General features: G+C 35.4%; 1 protein-coding gene across 3 annotated transcripts in view; it reads left to right on the top strand.

Moving 5' to 3' along the window:
• The window catches only part of LOC115222585 (hepatocyte growth factor receptor), a 200,496-nt gene that overhangs the window by 97,396 nt on the left and 83,141 nt on the right, over positions 1 to 19,959 (top strand). For 2 of the 3 annotated variants that reach the window (XR_004997123.1, XM_029792881.2), the window contains exon 2: positions 9,016 to 9,109. The gene's annotated coding sequence lies outside the window, so the exon portion shown is untranslated. Of the gene's footprint in view, positions 1 to 9,015; positions 9,118 to 19,959 lie in introns of all 3 variants that reach the window. The other variant, XM_036498684.1, reaches the window with a different exon arrangement.

The raw sequence follows: 19,959 nt of genomic DNA, 5'->3' as shown, positions 1-19,959 counted from the left end.
AGCTAAACAACATCAAGACATGCTGACTGTAAAATTCATTAAAAATGAATGTAAACTTCGTTTGGTAACTTAAGCCAAAAAAAAATTTTAATCTGATAGAAATTAACTGAAGGAAATCCCTCAAAAATAATTGACACAAAGGTGAGCCAAAACTCCTATAAATTTATATAAAAAGAAAACTAAAAATGGGAGAAAAGTTTAGAGGAAATTTGAACTAACTGCAAGAAGAGATAAGTCATCATCACCATCATTGTTGTCATCATCATCCTCATTATCATCATTGTCATTATCATTATTGTCACCATCATCATTATCATCTTCATCCTCATCATCTCTTAGTGTCCTTGTTCCATGTTGGCATGGGTTAGGTGGTTTGACAGGATTCAATGGGTCCAAGAACTGACTTGTGCTCTAGTGTCTGCTATTACATGTTTTCTACAACTGGATGCCCTACCTAAAGCCAACCTCTTTACACCGTGTTGTGGTTCTTTTACTTTGGCACCAACACTACTACAGTCACCATGCACAGAATGATAACAACAACTATTACAAGTTCTTTATTAAAGTCACACTAAATATAATTCAAGCAACTGATGGGCTGTTAACTTTGAAGACAAGTAATGTTTCCTTTAACATTTCTTCATTCTTTTTGCATTACCTTAGCAAAAAAGGAGAAAAGTTTGGCATAAGAAGAATTATATGCAGTGTACAAGAGGAGACTGCATTGGTTTGGTCACGTGATGCAGATGGATGAGGGCAGTTGCATAAAAAAGTGCTGATCAATTAAAGTGGAAGGAAGGTGTGGAAGAGGGAGACCCAGAGAGATATGGTATAAAATATTGAAGGCCAATCTCAAATTGTTGAGCTTTACAGAAGAAATGACAGAGGGGCAAGATATGTGGCACATTGCTGTACTCAAGAACCACCCACAACAGAATTGATATCCTAAAACCAAGGTACCACATCAAAAGCACTGGTGCTGGTCCCACACAAAAAGCACTAGTGCTGGTCCCACATAAAAAGCACTAGTGCTGGTGCCACACTGGTGATGGTGCCACATAAAAAGCACCGGTGCTGGTGTCACAAAAAAGCACTGGTGATGGTGCCACTATGCAAAAGCACCCAGTATACTCTATAAAGTGGTTGGCATTAAAAAAAAATCCAGTTGTAGAAACCAAGCCAAACAGACTATGGAACCTGGTATAACCCCTGGCCTTGCCAGTTCCTGTCAAGTCATGCCAGCATGGAAAGCAGATGTTAAATGATGATGATGACATATATATATATGTATATACATATATATATATATATATATATATATAATATATATATATATATATATATATTAATCAGTGTGCATTCAAAGCAATGGTTAATAAATTTATGAAACTGGTATGCTTTTAAATCTCTTTAACAATTCACAATAATGACTTTTATTACTTTTATTCCTACCTCAGTTCATCTAATTGTATATATCTATCATTACTTTTCATAAAAAGCCTTTACTTTTTTTGATTTCCAATGTGCATTTTCATTTATTTTTCTTCTTACATTTCCACATGTAGTTTCTATTTTCTTTTTTTAACATACTTCTATTATATGTCATCATCATCATCGTTTAACGTCCGTTTTCCGCGCTATATATATATATATATATATATATATATATATATATATATATATATATATATATATATATATATATATATGTGTGTGTGTGTATATATATATATATATATTTGAGTAGTTGAATGAATTATCTTATTAAGGATAATTCGAAAGATAACCGATACCGGGTAGCAAATTCACATCAGAAAGAACACGGTTGAAAGGATATTTGTTAACTAGTCGTTCAACTCCATTCTTTCATATACTTATATATATATATATAAACATACTTCTATTATATGTCATCATCATCATCGTTTAACGTCCGTTCTCCATGCTAGCATGGGTTGGTATATATATATATATATATATATATATATATATATATATATATATATATATATATAAATTAACAGAATGAGATAAAAATCCAAGGCTGTGAAAGATTACAGAACAGTTATAAGTAGGTCTTACAGCTGTTTCCGGGATATTTTATATATACCATTCTGCCTAAATAATGGAACTACAGATACAATATCCCTGCATATCTCACATCTATTTTCATTCCTCCACTTCACTCTCTATTCCATATCTTACCTAGAGTAACTATTGCTTAACCATTTTCTCACACCATCTCCGATGAAGGGATATATAAAATATCCTGGAAACAGCTGTAAGACCTTCTATTTATAAATGTTCTAAAATCTTTCACAGCCTTGGATTTATATCTCATTCTGTTAATTTTTTTATATGTACACATGCTGATATATGACCTACGTTGGATTCCTCATTCACATAATCACCTAATCCTGGAGCTTAACTATAGCTCCAGGATTAGGTATATAGTAAGTCAATAGCACCTACTCAGCATTACCTGACACCTTTGGGTCTTATTGACACCATTACCTCTTATAACCTCTCTCTCTATATATGTATGTGTGTGTGTGTGTGTGTGTGTGTGTTATATATGTATACATACACACACATATAATAAAAATGGCAGGACAAGATATGATGGGAATTTGGTGACTATTTCTAACAGGTCAAACAACCATATAGAAAATCCATTTTGTGTGTGTAATGTCTTAGCTGTGAGTAGAATTTAAACATGTTTCATATTTGAAAACCTGACATTTTTTGCACAGTACACTAACAAAAATAGACAGAGAGAAATGGTGTCTACTTTGTCATTGGTTATTGCACAACACAACAAAGACACTGTTAGTTAATATATACATTCATAGAGATCTTTATTTAATCCAAAATGTTTAGAAGAAACACCATTTAGTTTGTGGTTTTTGTTGTTTATTGTGTGGGGGAGTAGATCTATGTCTGGTTAGGTCTGATTTAGTCCTTTCTTTCACCAATAAACACACCAAATACTTTTTCTTAATTTTAATTTTGTTTTCTTTGAAAAAAAAACCCCACTTTGAAAGGAATTCTTCACAAAAAACACTTGTTAACTAAATACTTAAAATACTATAGCCTTTCACCTACCACCATACTTTGAGGGGTTCTGACATTTCTATTTGTGCTTTATTTTATTTTTCTAACTATTCCAAGACTAATCATTACTGTTTAGAAGTTTTTTTTTATTTGCTTTTTTTTGTTTATTTGTTCCCTTCCATACCCCTTTTTTATGGTATTTTATTTATTTTACTATAGAGTTTCATTCCACCCACCCCTTTACTTAAACAAATGGATTCTGTTTCAGTGAACTGTGGCCATTTTCAGGCTAAAGTCCTCTTGTAAATATCTGCCTCTTTGAGAGTCTGTGCATATATGTGTATGTTTGTGCAAGTGTGTGTCAATGAGTTTTGTGTCTTTGCATGTGTAATTGTGTAAATTACGTATCTGAATGTGTGTTTGTGGGCTTGTACAATACTTTTGTAATTTAGAGAACATTCCATAAGGACCACTGTATATATAAACACCATTTTCTCTTTTGCCCTCTCACCCACTTTCATTCTGCCCTCTCTCTGTCTCTTTCTCACTCTCTCTCTCTCTCTGAACACAACTACAAATACCCATTCTATCCATCTACTTAGAACTGATTGAGGTTTCAGGAACAGAACCTGTCCACTGAATGTTTTCTTTATCTGCTAGATTAAATGTCTTCACTGTCAATTCTACTTTGAAAACAGTCCTACCCTTATCTCTGATACACAAAGGAACACTTTTTAATCTACTTCCACACTATAGCTACTGCTTTCATTCCTACCCTGCTACCATACACATTTCATTCTCTCTATCTCTCTTTCCTTCTCACTTTGTGTGTGTGTGTGTGTGTGTGTGTGCCTGCACAAAATACACATAGTCCCCACCCTCTCAACCTCCAAGCCCAAGATATAAACACCTACACACTGGCAAAAGAAACTTCAGACCAACATCCACCTAACCACTGACACCATTTATTATTATCTAGTTCCATTAAAGTTGATTGAATTATTTACCAAACCTAACCCAATAACATGACTGTTTAACCCAAAACTTGAAAGGATAGAAAACTAAATCTACAAACTTCAAGACAGAAAATTTTATTCACATTTATTTATATATTTTACAAATTTAATTTATTTGTTTTATACTTGAAACTAGCAAAAACAGTAACGTTAAGACTAAATAGCTTACATTATTTAGTTTAGCCCCTCTCTGTTCAGAGTTCAAATCCCACTTGGGTTGATGTTTCTCATTTATCTCTCTAGGATTGAGAAAATAAAAATATTTGCAATGATAGGCTGAGACTAAATTTAGTTGGCTTTGAATCTCTCCTGGAGATACTCACTTTGTATCCTGTCCAAAGGGACATTTATTTCATGACATATAAGTACATAGAAAGAAAATAAGCTTCTGATAGCTTCAAGGTGAAGTTTTGTTATTGGAAATTACATGAAGAGAAAGACATGATTGAATGACTGAATCTATAACTTTCCACAAGTTAGTTTTAACTTGCAGACAATACAAAGTTTTACCCTAAAACGAGCAGACAATGCAATTTCACTTAGCAGGCAACACAAACAGTTTTGCTTTAAATCTAGAAGCAAAGAGTTTCAAGTAACTGGCAACACAGTTCTATCATAAAAGTAGCAAACTACACAAATAGTTTGCCTTAACAGAAGCACCCAGAACAGTCTGTGAAGTGGCTGATGTTTGAAGGGTATCTAGTCATAGAAACCATGCCAAAACAGACAATTGGAGCCTGGTGGCCAGCTCCTGTCAAAAACCCTCCAATTCCTACCAGCATGGAAAAAAGACATAAAATGATTATGATGATGATGAACTTAAAATGAGCTAGTTAGAAAATCTTTATAAGAGATGAAAGCAGTAACTATTGTGAGAAATAATACTTATTGCCATTTGAATATGGCTGTTCTGTAGAAACTGATGTTACTGCATTTTTTAACCCCAGGAGGACGCCTCCTCTAGCTGGTTATTCAATGCAATCTGCACCTGATATATATTGCAAAGAGGTCAAAGCCATACAGTCTGGTGGCTCCATGGCTGGAAGATGTTAGGGGTTCACTTCCCTGCTTACAATATATATGGGGTGCAGATTGCATCAAATAACCAGCTGGAGAAGGGGGTCCTTCTCGGGTTAAAAATAGCAGTAATATCGATTCCTACAGAACAGCCATTTTTAAGTGGCGATAAGCATTACTTCTGAACTTAAAATTGATAACCTTAATATAACATTTTTATTTATTCTTGAAGGGATCAGTTTTTTCTTTTTTTTTTCTAGAAAAGAATGGTAAGCCAATAGATTGGTCTAGTCATTTTATGTTAGTTAACTAAAAGGATATGGTATTTTTGTTTTAGAATTATTATATCTATATAAATGACAATCTCTCTTAAGACATAGCAAGTAGATACACATTTTATTTGAACAAATCAATAAATGTAATCATCTTTGCAAGGTCAGCATTACCAGCATCTAGTAATAAATTAGGGCAATTCACTTCATTGCACCCAGAAAGGGTTCCTAGCTTCCGCTTTATGATAAGGTAAAGACCTCCTTCAGTCATGAATGTCCATGGAATTGCACCTAGAAAGTTCCCCTCCAGGCAAAGTTGTTTATGGAAGACCAGCTGTAGCCCATGCATACCACACCATTGATGTTATCCAAGGGAAAGGCAAAAGCCAATACAGTTTGGCATCAGCAATGTCACAACTCATTTCCTAAAGCTGAATGAACTGGAGCAACGTGAAATAAAGTGTCTTGCTCATAAACACAACACACAGCCTAGTCCAGGAATTGAACTCACTACTTCATGACTGTGAGTCCAATGTGCAAACCACTGAGCCATGCACCTTCACTTATGATAAGGTACTGCCTGATAGATGACAATCCTAAAAACAAATATCAAGAAGAGCCCTGAACAACAGCAAACAACAAATACACTCTTGACCAATGAGAAGACTTCTATGGAATCATACATGTTAGAAATAGTAGGCAAATCTCCATGAAATCACAAAATCACATCCTTCAATTTGCAAAAAAAATGACTGAATTGGATAATGTAATCATTAAAAGAAAAGACCTGATGATTATAACTGAAATACTTTTATTCTTAGGTTTGTTCATTTAAGACTGACTTCCAGTTAAACCACAGCAACAGTGTTTTATCTCTTTCTAATTACACACATTAATAGAATTTGCTACCACCTAGCCAAATAGGGAGGTTGCTTATGAAGACAAATGAACAGGTTGTGGCTTCCACATTAACCATAACAGTAAGGATAGGATGAATAAAGGCAGTATAAACCTACTTCTGTCTCTCATAGCCAAGTGGCTGTATCTGTTCAGCCTTTTGGTTCATATCACAGTAACACAGCTTTATTGTAGTGTTAAGGAAATCTTCAGTGTTAGAACACTGAAAGTGTGTTTGAATTAGTATAGGTTGGCAGATAGTACGATAATACAGTCGAAAATGTATGCCAACATATCTCGTCCCAGAACCATGTCTGCATTGTAAAATAGAGGCTTAAAAGCATGGCTGACATAAAATATTCATTGACATAAAATAAAAGTGATAAGAAAGAAAACACAAAAATATATAATGGTTTAGATCAGAAAAGAAAGGCAGTGCCCACAACCCATTTTTCAAACCTCCAAGATTGGTCATCAGAGGATAGGGCAAAATTATCTCAAACCAGAAATCTGACCAGGACATTTGCTACTAAAAACGCCCAAGGGACAGGTGGTGCTATTGAAGTGAGCAATAATTAGGTCTAACACTGAAAACTGTTTGAAAGAAGAAAGAAAAAAAAACACTATATTAAGTTGGTTTTTGGCTTTAATAGCAAAGAATGTTTAGATTAAAACATGTTCATAAACAAAGAAAAAAGAAAATGAAATATGTATCAGTGCAAATCCTATTAGAATATGTTTCAGCTTTTGATCAGCTGTAGACTTCTAGTTAAAATGTAACTAAACAAAACAAATTCAAAAATTTGATTCTTATCTGCAGAAGGAAATCTTTCTTGATCACACACACAATCATTTGTCTGTTTTTCTTTGAGCAAAACAAGGGACTATTCTTAACTCTCCCACTATAAACAGGCACAATGTAGTTTAAAATTTCTTGATTCTGTTTTTCTTTTAGATGGTCTCTGAGTTAGTATTGGGAGTGGGTGGGTGGGTGGTGCCTTCTTAGCAAACACTTGCCAAAGTATTCACTTCAGATATATAGTGATACCAAAGACATAGATCTATAGCTTGTTTGTTTAAGTTCTATTCCACTCAATCAACAATAATAATAATGATAATAATAATAACAACAACAACAACCTCATCACATAGAACAAGAACAACAGCAGCAAGTAAGATTAGGAAAGAATTGTGATGTTCAGTGATAATAAGTGAAACTATTCCAAATGGGCATTGAAACTGGATTCTGGGTTTTATTTGCTGAGAATTTACTATTGTGCCAAGTGTCTGAAATAATTTGATTTAAGCATCCCAGTATTTAACTGGTACTTATTTTGTGGACTCCAAAAGAATGTGAAACAAAATCACTTTCTCCCTACACCCATCTTGCGAGCTATGAACTAAGAATATAAAATTATGTAACTAAATACTGCAAAGCATTTTGTCCAACACTCTACTGATTCTGTCAATCCACAGACCAATGAATGAATATCCATTATAGACAAAATGGTCATAAATTTTGTTGAAGGTTGTAGTCAGTCAGATTGACCACTGCTTCTCCCCAGCACTTAACCAATGCTTATTTTATTATATTTTTGCCTCAGGTTTTTAACTGGTATTTTATTGACTCCTGTATTTAAATGCTATTTCATTTTATCAGCCCCCCACCAGTTCTTAACCTGTGTAAATCGGATCAACTTCATTATATAATTGGTATTTATTTGGTCAGTTCTTGTATTTGACTAATGTTTGCTTTACCAATTCCCACTACCAGTTATTAACAGGTATTTATTCTATCATCCACCCACTTAGTTCTTAACAGGTGTCAGTTAAATCAACCTCAATATTTTATTTGTACTTATTTTATTAACCCCACTACTGAACAGAAACTTTATTTTTTTTCAACTTAATTGTTACTTATTTTATCAACTCCAGAGGGATAAAAAGAAACCCCAAGCCATTCCCAATGAGCTTCAAACCCAGAACCTCGTGTGATGTAGATAAAATATTCTAAATAATATAAGGCATTTTGAACACATGGTTGCTTAGGTTAAACTTAGTTATTCTGAAGAGCATGTGTATTTAATTTTTTTTTCTTACATAAAATGAATTTCTTAAAGTTTTTAGTCATGTGTATAGTACTCTTTCACCCTCTTTTGGGATTGTCAGCATGGCATAACTCAAAACCCAAATTAAGTTAAATTCAATATTCTATGAAGTTTCTTAAAAGGAGAGGCAGTAAAAGATAGAATATAGTTTATAGTTTAAAGAGATATATTTCTTGTCTTTTTTATCCCTACCCCATGCCCCCATCCCCCAACTGGTCTCTAGCACACTAACAACAATGATACTACTGTTCATGTAATAGTTTCAAATGTTTCAAATTTGAGCACAGAGCCAGCAGTTTTTGAGGGATGAGTTAAGTCAATTACATCTACCCCAGTATTTTACTGGTACTTATTTTTTTTTTGATACTGAAAGGATAGTTAATAAAGTCAACCTCGGTGGAATCTGAGCTCCAAACATAAAGACAGACAAAATGGTGCTAAGCATTTTGCCTGGCATGCTAATGAGTCTGCCAGCTCACTGCCTTGCTGCTATTACTATAATGATAGTGATGATGATAAATGACATTAACCATTTGTTAGTCTTCTAAGGAAGTATGGAAGATAGCAAAGACCAATGTCTTGTTCATTATACCAGTTTACAAAGTTGCTGTTGTTGCAAATATCATTGTCTTTTTTTTTTCTTTTCTCCAGATTCAAGATTCACAACTAACCAACCAACCAACTCACAAAATTAATAAGTAATATACACTTCCCAGTGTATATAAAAGAACAAAGGAGGAATTCTGTAAGTTGGTATATTATATCATATTGTGCTCTATATATCAAGTCTTGTTGTCACAGTTGTAAACCAAATTTATGAGCAAGACAGTACATAACAAAGAATGTTTTGTTACTAAGTACAAAATGCTTATTTATTATTTTTTTTTATTGTATGTAGTGTGTGTGTATGTGTGGAGAGAGTAGTTAAACCTAATTAAACTTATTACAGTATTTTACATTTCTTTTTCATAAACTTTCCATCACCCAACAAAATAAAGATGTTTGGCATTCAACTCATTATCTTTAAGCTAAGGAAAATAAGAGCCTATGAGGGAACCTGTGTGTGGTTGTTAGATATGCTAGAAATAGCAGCAATATCACCATCAGATCACACCCGCAAAGACTGACGGAAACATCATATAATGTAGTTCTACATATATGATGTCTGAATAAAAGATGAAATGGTCATGTCTTGAATGTCTTTGATCATAAGGCCTTCTGAATCAAGGTTGACCTGGGGCTAAACAACTGCCAGTTTCCTTGGGGAAAGGGATATATATTATTGATTTTTCCCTAATATATGAGTTACACTTATTTAATCACTCTCTAGAGTAGTGGTTGTCATACCTTGTGTGCCCCACAAGATTTTGTTGTTAAAAGTTATGTGCAATAAATTGGTTACACCTCTACAATACACAAAACATTTTAACAAATCTTTTTAATACAATTCTGAATAATATTTAACCCCTTAGTGTTTAAACTGGTCATATACAACCAAAATATTTTATCTGTTTTTAATGTTCATACTAGCTAGATCTAGCCTCTCACACCTTGCCTACATTGTCATTCTAAACATGTGTTATTACATCATCAAAATCTTGGAGCTACAAGATAATACAGGATTGATTCAAGATAATCATTATATTTGACAGAGTAATTAGGATGCTAAAGGGTTAATCATAAACAATATGATTTTTTTTCAGCATTGAATTACTAGAGAGTCCAAAGGGTTCCATAGATAAAAAAAAATGGTTGAGAAATACTGCTCTAGAGAAATGAAAGATAAAAACCAGCTGCACCAGCATTTGAACTCAGAATGCTAATAGCTGGAACTAAATAGTGAAAAGCATTCAGTGTTGCACTCAACTATTTCAGCCCTAACCCTAATCTGAAAGAATTTAAAAGCAATTGCTTGTGAGATTTTAAGCCAAACCTTAGAAGGTCGAAACTGAATACTTCAAGAAAATTTAGTGCAACACTTTACTTCTGTCAATTCACTTGGCTAAACAAATAATCAAATTTAAATATCTGAATAATGAAATAAAAATAAGCTTCATTTCTCAAATTTATTGGTTTAGTTTTTTGCTTTTTAAAGTTTTTAATTTATCATGTTCCTGGGTTAAGTTTGGTAAAATAATACATCAACTTTGCATGTAACTAAATAATCAGTGATGTCAGTAGTTTTGTGACTTTTGGTTCAAGGCTTGTTGTGCCAGTACAGATATATATGTGTGCTTATTTCTGTAGACATTCGAGTTTGTGGGTGTTTATCTCTATGTGTGTGTGTATGAATGCATAGTATCATCATCATCACCATCATTTAACATCCACCTTCCATGCTAGCATAGGTTGCACAGTTTGACAGGGGCTGGTATGCCAGAGAACTGCACCAAGCTCTACTCTCTGCTTTGGCATGGTTTCTACAGTTGGATGCACTTCCTAATACCAAGGATGCACTTCCTAGTACTTGTTGGATGCACTTCCTAATACCCAATGCACTTCCTAATACCTTTCTGTATATGTATATATGTATGTGTATATATGTGTGTATATGTGTATGTAATTGTGCACGCACACATGTGCATGTGTGTGTCTGTGTGTAGTACAGGCATGGCTGTGTGGTTTGTAGGTCACTTTACAACCATATAGTTTCAGGTTCAGTCCCAATGCATTGCATGTACAGCACATTGGGCAAATTTCTGAATAGCTCCACATGTATACATACACACAATTTGAGGAAATTTTCTCCTGTAAATAATATCAGTATTCATACATATAATTCCAGTCTCAAATGTTTTTATTTTTCCCAAAAATATTTTTCATAACAGTTTTTTATATCATTCATCTTTAATTTACTATACTCTGTTCTCATAAAGCAAAAGTATATACGCTTTCCACACACATTCACCCTGTATATTCACCCAGTCATGTTAGAAAAATAAACCAATATAATAATCTTGGGTTCAGTGTCCAATCAAAGTCCAGTATCACATTCAAGATTGCCTGCATTTCCCCCAGTTTTCTGTCAGCTTTTTCTATTTAAGATTAGATGGACATTCTTGTTCTAATCTTCAGTACCATCTGTAAAATCAGAAACATTAAACTCGAAGTAACAATTAGAGGAGTTCTTAGGCTTCTGACATCATTTTTACAAGGAAAAGATAGAATTTACTTCAAAGTTTTAGCTTCATAGCCTTCATTGATCTGATAATAAGGGCTACTAAAGAAATACTTCAAGGTAGCACTCAACCTTTGCCTTTTCTTTTTATTTGTTTCAGTCATTGGATCATGGCTGTGCTGGGGCACTACTTTGAAGGATTTTTATCAAACAAATTAACCCCAGCACTTATTTACTGCAGATAAGTTGCAGGGACATAAACAAACCCACAAGTAGTGATAGAGGACAAAAACAAAAACACACATAGACATATACCTATAAATACAACAGGCTTCTTTTTGGTTTCCATCTACTAAATCTACTCACAAGGCTTTAGTTGGCCTGATGTTACAGTAGGACTGAACCTTGAGTCATGTGGTTTAGAAGCAAGCTTCTTACCACCAGTTATGCCTGTGCTTTTTAAATATAAAAAAATGTTTTGTCTGAAAGGTGGTAAGTGATCCTTCAACTTAATGCTTCACAGTTTTTCTCCATAATTATACATAAAATGGACATGTGTATGGACAGATATATAAACCATGTTGGTGTTAGGAAGGGTGTCCAGCCATAAAAGTCATGCTAAGCAGACACTAGAACTTGATGTGATTCTTGGAAACATCAGTTCCTGCCAAACATTTCAACTTATACCAGCATGGAACATGGACATTAAATGATGATGATGTGCACACATGCATGCATTCAAGTTCAAAAATTCAACATAACTTAGTACTCTGAGTTGTAATGAATTTCTCAACTTAAATTATTTACACTACCATCTCAGTCTTGAGTTCTCTTTTTTTTTTTGTTTTGAAAACTACTTGGCAGACGAATTTGGTACAGCACCAGACAATTTGCTTTTTCGCCTTTATAATATATCTCTTTGCATCATGAGTTCAAATCCCATGAGTTGATTTGGCCTTTGAACCTGTCTGGGTTGATAAAGTATTTCAACAAATGATGTCTACTACATTCCACCTCTACAAACATGGGGCCTTGTAAGTAATATAAGAAAAGAAATTATAGAATTAGCAGAGTGCCAGAGCCAGACATTTTATATTTCGAGGGATTGACTTTAATTGTTATCCCTTTGGAGTTGACAAAATTAGCATCAGGAATGTTCTGTTGTGGGGAAAGGACAAATTAAAACAATGTAATCCTCTCCCCAAAAGTGAAACATTCTGTCATCATCGTCATCCTCATTTAACATCTGCCTTCCATGCTGGCTACTATTTTATTATGATTATTATTATTCAAAATGCTTTCCAGGATTCTGTCTATTAATAAATTCTGCATTCAAATTCTGCCTGGGTTGACTGGGCTTAATGTAATAAAATTATCCCTCTCCTCTAGCTGGCTGGCCTTGTGACAAAATTCAAAACTATTATTATCATTATTTTATTTATTTATGCGTCCTTTTCAAGCCTAGCCAGGCTCATGGGCCCGGTTTCCCGGTTTCTATGGCGCATGTGTTCCCCTCAGCTGGACGGGATGCCAGTCCATCGCACTGTTACGCAAGAAACAGGAAGAAAGAGTGAGAGAAAGTTGGGTCGAAAGAATACAACAGGGGTCGCCACCACCCCCTGCCGGAGCCTCGTAGAGCTTTAGGTGTTTTCGCTCAATAAACACACACAACGCCCAGTGTGGGGATCGAAACAGCGATCCTCCGACCGCGAGTCTGCTGCCCTAACCACTAGGCCATTGCACCTCCACATTATTATCATTACTATTCCAATAACTGCCATGATAGTTTCTTTATTGGCCACAGGAGTCCACTACATAAAATAGAAAAATACATAAATAAATAATATAAAATAAAATGACAAATATGTGTTAAGTTTCTATTCTGATGACATTTTCAGTTTATAAATTATCTTTCCTGTATCTTGAGTTCCTTTGACAGATCTGCATTTAATTTAGGTTAAATATTTATTATCTCCCTTGATTGTTTCCTCACTTATCCCTTGCAGTCAACTATTATTGTTGTTTCTCATTATATTTTTTTCTCTTTTATATTTTCTAATTTTCTAAAATAAGCTCGCAATGGTTTGCTTGATGGTGTTATTTTATATTTTTATTTGCTTTGTTAATATCTTGTTTTTTGATTATTTGTGTGTGTGTGTGTGTTATTTGCTTTTCTTTTTTTATATATATATTGGAGGTGGGAGTTAGAACTATTAATGTTTAGTTTGAAGAAAGTATGTTATGTTAAAGTTTGTCTGGGAAGACGTAGGAAGGGTGGAAAGAAGAATGTGAAAGAGATAGATTTCCAGAGGGACTCCGTTCTGGGAGTAAAGATTTCCACAATGTGTTTATGTATGTATTTATATATTTGGACATGAAAAAGTCACAACAGAAAGCAGATAAATAAAAAAAAAACCCACCTTGGTACATACGTACATAAATACATACATATACACATATACATACATGCATACATACATATTTATATGCTCACATATATATGTATATAGCAAAAGGATTGTTTCTATTTTTAAATATATATATATATATATATATATATATATATATATATATATATATATATATACATTATCTTTTATCTTTTACTTGTTTCAGCCATTAGACTGTGGCCATGCTAGGGCACCGCCTTGAAGAATTTTGAGTCAAATGAATCAACCCTAGTACTTATTGAAATGTGTGTGTGTGTGTGTGTGTGTGTGTGTGTGTGTGTGATCGGTAAACCATAAATCTGAAAAAGAAGCACACTCTAAGTTATAGAGCAGCTTATAATATAAATAAAGTTAGTTAAGGCCAGTTTAAGGGATTATCCTGGGTTTCACATCCATAAGGCATTTAGCTTTACAGCATATCATCAGATTCCAAAACCTGTTGGCTTAAGCCCTCTCTAGTGAGTAGCCTCTCTAGAATACGGAGGGGGAAAGGACCTCGCTAGTCAATGTCAACAACAGGGGATTGTGTCTCCCTTTGACTATTGATCACCAGTGACCCTGTTATCCTGTGGGTTCCAATAGGCTAACAGGAATTTCCTGAAATGCAAGCATGGTCTGAAGACCTCCATTCTGGAGTAAAAGATGTTCCCTGGGCCGAAGGAGTCGTTTAGAATTCTCACCCATTCCGTAATGCATAGTTTACAGCGCTTGGTCCCATTTATGTAGGAGCCTGAATTTTCTAGGGTAATCAATAGCCAGACGAAGACAATCCCCTGTTGTTGACATTGTGAAGCAAGGTCCTTTCCTCCTCCATATTCTAGAGAGGCCTTAAACCCAATAGGTTTTGGGATCTGATGATAAGCCATAAAGCTAAATGCTTTATGGACGTGAAACCCTGGTTATTCCCATAAACTGGCATTATCTAACTTTATTCATCATCATCATCATCATCATCATCGTTTACCATCCGCTTTCCATGCTAGCACGGGTTGGACGATTTTGACTGAGGGCTGGCGAACCAGATGGCTGCGACAGGCTCCAATCTTGATTTGGCAGAGTTTCTACAGCTGGATGCTCTTCCTAACTCCAACCATTCTGAGAGTGTAGTGGGTGCTTTTTACGTGCAACTGGCATGGGGGCCTATCAGGTAGTACTGGCAACGACCTCGCTCAAATCTTTTTATACATGCCACCAGCACAGGTGCCAGTAAGGCGACGCTGGTTACAATCACGCTCAAATGGTGCCCTTTTACGTGCCACCGGCATGGAAGCCAGTTGGCTGCTCTGGCAACGATCATGCTCGGATGGTGCTCTTGGCACCCTACTAGCATGGGCACAAGTGCCAGTAAGGCGACGCTGGTAATGATCACACTTGAATGGTGCCTTTTATGTGCCACTGGCACAGAAGCTGGTTAGCCGCTCTGTCAACGATCATGCTCGTATGGTGCTCTTTGCACCCCGCTTGTACGGATACCAGTCATTGAATGTGATTTTGATTTCACTTGCCTCAACAGGTCTTTGCAAGCAGAGTTTAGTGTCCAAGGAAGGAAGAGGTATGCATAAGGGGATGGTTACGCTCCTGGCATGAGCCACAGGTTATGGTCTCATTTGGCTTGCCAGGTCTTCTCAAGCACAGCATATTTCCAAAAGTCTTGGTTGCTAGTCATTTCTTTAGTGAGGCCTAATGTTCGAAGAGGTGCAGGAGCAGTTGTGTATTAAGTAGCTTGCTTACCTACCACATGGTTCTGGATTCAGTCCCATTGCGTGACACATTTGGCAAGTGTCTTCTACTACAGCTTTGGGCTGGCCAAAGCCTTGTGAGTGGATTTGGTAGACTGAAACTGCTAGAAGCCCATCATGTATGTATGTATGCATATATGTATGTATGTATGTGTGTTTGTGTGTCTGCGTTTGTACTGCCACCATTGCTTGACAATCAATGTTGGTGTATTTACATCTCCATAACTTAGCACTTCGGCAAAAGAGACCAACAGAATAAGTACAAGGCTTACAAAGAATAAGTCCTGGGGTTGATTTGTTCAACCAAAGGTGGTGTTCCAGCATGGCTGAGTCAAGTGACTGAAGCAAATAAAAGAATATATATATATATATATATACATGTACATGGCTGGCATCTTACAGTTTCCATCTACTAAATTGTCTCACAAGGCTTTAGTTGGCCTGAAACTATAGCAGAAGACACTTATTCATTGTGCCATGCAGTGGGATATATCTGTATGTAAGTATATATGTATGTATGTCATTGTTCAGCTTTATTTCAAGATTTCTTGGCAATAGAAAAAAGAGCCGCTTTCTAACCTAGATCCAAGGTTCCTCCATTGGAATTTCAACATCAACAACAGGATATTTTTGTTTGTATGTATGTGTGTGTGTGTGTGTGTGTGTGTGTGTGTGTGTGAGTGTGAGTGTGTGTGTGTTTGTGCATGTACACACACATGTATAAGAAAAAACTATAAAAACAAAATGTGCAGGCATGGCCATGTAGTTAAGTTCATTTCCCTATCACATGGTTTGGGGTTCAGTCCCACTGTGTGATACTCTGGAGAAATATCTTCTAATATATCTTGTGCCAAGTGAATTTAGTAGATGGAAACTGTGTGGAAGCCCATCATATGTATGTATATACATGGATGTGTGTTTGCATGCATATGTGTGTGTTTCTGTTTGTTCTCAGCTGGTACTGGTCTGTTTATGTCTGTAACTTAACACCTCAATTAAAATGACCAACTGAATGAGAACCAAACTTAAAATACAAACTAGAGAAGATTTGCTTAACTAAACTATCAAGGCAGTGCCCCAGTATGGCCACAGTTTGGTGACTGGAAAAATAAAAGAATACCATAGAATATATATAAATAAGTTCTTTACAGAACTATATTTCTTAGTTTGCTCAAAAACAATTTAGGCGTTATAAAACTGTGAAAGACATGCAGGCATGTGTGTGTGTGTGTGTGTGTGTGTGTGTCAAACAAGCATTACTGAATATGTTTAAGCATACAAAGTTAATTATCTCTAATTTTCCTAACAAGGTTATATGTCACACACCTCTTGGTAAAAGCTGTGAATATGTTTCTCATCATTTCTGTGTGTGTGTGTGTGTGTGTGTGTGTGTGTGTGTAACTTAGCCAGAAGTGAAGGAAACATGTCTGATCTAACTTAAATTGTTGCACTGTACAACACTAAATGGTATAATACAAATATAGCTATTTAAAAGTCATGTTAAAAGTGGCCTTGTCTTGGAGAATGTTTACTCTAAAAGCCAACCTCGTACTCACTCCATCAGGCAAGCAGCAAGTAGCATTGGTGTTGTAATATAAGATATGGTGTACCCAGGACATTAAGTCCAGAAAAACAACTATTTTAGTGCTGGTGGAGTCTTACTAAATACACCTGGTTCTACTTGACAGCTCAATGTTTGACATACATGCAAGTTAAGGAGAAAAACAGCTACAATAAAGCACCTGATTCATTCAAGGAGTGGCTATAACATATTATATGATACTAAGACACTCATGCAAGAAATACAGGAATGTGTGTGTGTGTGTGTGTTTGTGTGTGTGTGTAGGTAGGTATGTAGGTATTCACATACTAAATCTATATTTGAAATAAGAAATTTACCTACCTGTGGTAAGTAAAAAAGTAAGTAAATATCTAATAGAAAGACTTCCCAAGTCTTGAAGACTGAGTTAGCATTTAGATAGACACTGTTTATAAGATTTGAAAAGTCTTATCTGAGCATGGAAAGAATAAACCTCGATGGTGGTAATTGCAGGACATCCAAACCTTGGGTCATCTTCAAGACTCTCCCTTCTCCTCCTAAATTCAGCAGCCCACTTCTGCACTGTTGATGAAGCTGGAGCAGCATCCACTAATGTAGCAATCATGTCAACATGAATATCATTGGAGGCTAAAACCTTTTTCTGCTGGTACTTGATAACACCGTGATGCCAAATTTTGTCCATTCTCAAGAGAAATCACTACTAGTTACATTTGAAGTTTTCTTTGAACAGTCAGATGTCAGCTTACCTGGAAAGAAACTATGCAGTTATCAAGAAGTGCTGAAATTTATGCATGCAAGATTTTACAGCTCTGGCATCACTGCTTTATAGTCAACCTATGAACTTTTCAGCCCACCCTTGGATGTTGCAACACTTACCCTAATTAATAAAATGAATTATAAAATAATAGAATAAGTAAATAGATAAATAAATAAATAAGCCATTTCCCCCATTACTTATAGTATAACCACACCCACTATACAGCATTAATTGCCAGCCATTTATAGTACAATAGCATTGTTTAAGCCAGCCAGTCATAACACAATATCTACCCCTTAATCCAATCTATTATTTAACACCCTTCTTCAGCTATAAAAGAAATTGCAGACATGACTTGATGACTATAAAATTTCAAGCCTGTTTCCTTATACATTAACTGCCTGGCTATTCACACTATTCTAATGCCTGAGCAGTTGTGTCAGTGACCGGGTTGCCAGTGTTTGACAAAACTTTTTGACGCTTGATAATATTCAGTAGCAGTACTCTTTTTTACTCTTTCATTAGACTGCAGCCATGCTGGAGCACCGCATTTAGTCGAGCAAATCGATCCCAGGACTTATTCTTTGTAAGCCTAGTACTTATTCTATCGGTCACTTTTGCCAAACCGCTATGTTACGGGGATGTAAACACACCACCATCAGTTGTCAAGCAATGTTGTGGGAAAAAAACACAGACACACAAACACATACACACATACATACATACATACATATATATATATATATATATATATATATATATATATATATATATATATATATATATATATATATATACATATATGTATATATGACGGGCTTCTTTCAGTTTCCGTCTACCAAATCCACTCACAAGGCTTTGGTCAGCCCGAGGCTATAGTAGAAGACACTTGCCCAAGGTGCCATGCAGTGGGACTGAACCTGGAACCATGAGGTTGGTAAGCAAGCTACTTACCACACAGCCACTCTTGTGCCTATACAGTCAAGAAATAAAACATAAATGAAAATAATAGTATATAAATGTTTTAAATTACTATCATTGCTCTTCTAGTAGGTGTAATTGTTTTATATGCATTTGTATATATGGGTGTTTATGTATGTATGTGTGTGTATAAGTATAAATACGTGCATACCTACACATGTGTATGTGTGTGTGTGTGTGAAATATTATTAAACACATATACTTTTTGTGGCTTTTCAGCATCACGTGCCCACCTGGGTTGAAGGCACATATGTATTTAATAAAGATAATTTTTTTTTTAAATGACAAAACATCAATGTCGCTTCCAAATGGGATTGAGGGTGAGTTATCTCACCTGTCCATGGCTCTCAGGTGTTTTAACATTGGCGACATGAGAGTTATATACTCTACTACATCATTGCAGCCACTGGAAAGTACACAAAGCATATACATTAGTATATGTGCTTAATAATATTTATTATACTAGAGCTACTTTTACCTTATATGCAAATATATATATATATATATATATATAAGGGAAATAAGAAAATGGAGAGGATATAAAATTGACAAACATCAGCCTGTGAACACTCCATTATATCTATTTATCAAATGATAACAAACAGGTGTTTAAGTGGTACAAGTAAACGAATGAGATCAACCAATAAATATGCAAACAGATAGTAAGCACTTGGTTAAAAATACGTAGGCACTCATCCAGTAGTGTATTGGATATTTAATATTCCTTAGATGGTTTATTAACCTCTAACTCATACAGACATCATCATCATCATCATCATCGTTTAATGTCCGTTCTCCATGCTAGCATGGGTTGGACGGTTCAACCGGGGATCTGGGAAGCCAGAAGGCTGCACCAGGCTCCAGTCTTATCTGGCAATGTTTCTACAGCTGGATGCCCTTCCTAACGCCAACCACTCCGTGAGTGTAGTGGGTGCTTTTTACGTGCCACCTGCACAGGTGCCAGGCGAGGCTGGCAACGGTCACAGTCG

The sequence above is a fragment of the Octopus sinensis genome, linkage group LG2, assembly GCF_006345805.1.
Source record: "Octopus sinensis linkage group LG2, ASM634580v1, whole genome shotgun sequence".
In the NCBI taxonomy this organism is placed as follows: Eukaryota; Metazoa; Mollusca; class Cephalopoda; order Octopoda; family Octopodidae; genus Octopus; species Octopus sinensis.
Note: the sequence above shows the minus strand (reverse complement) of the source record. Positions and strands in the feature narration are given on the sequence as shown.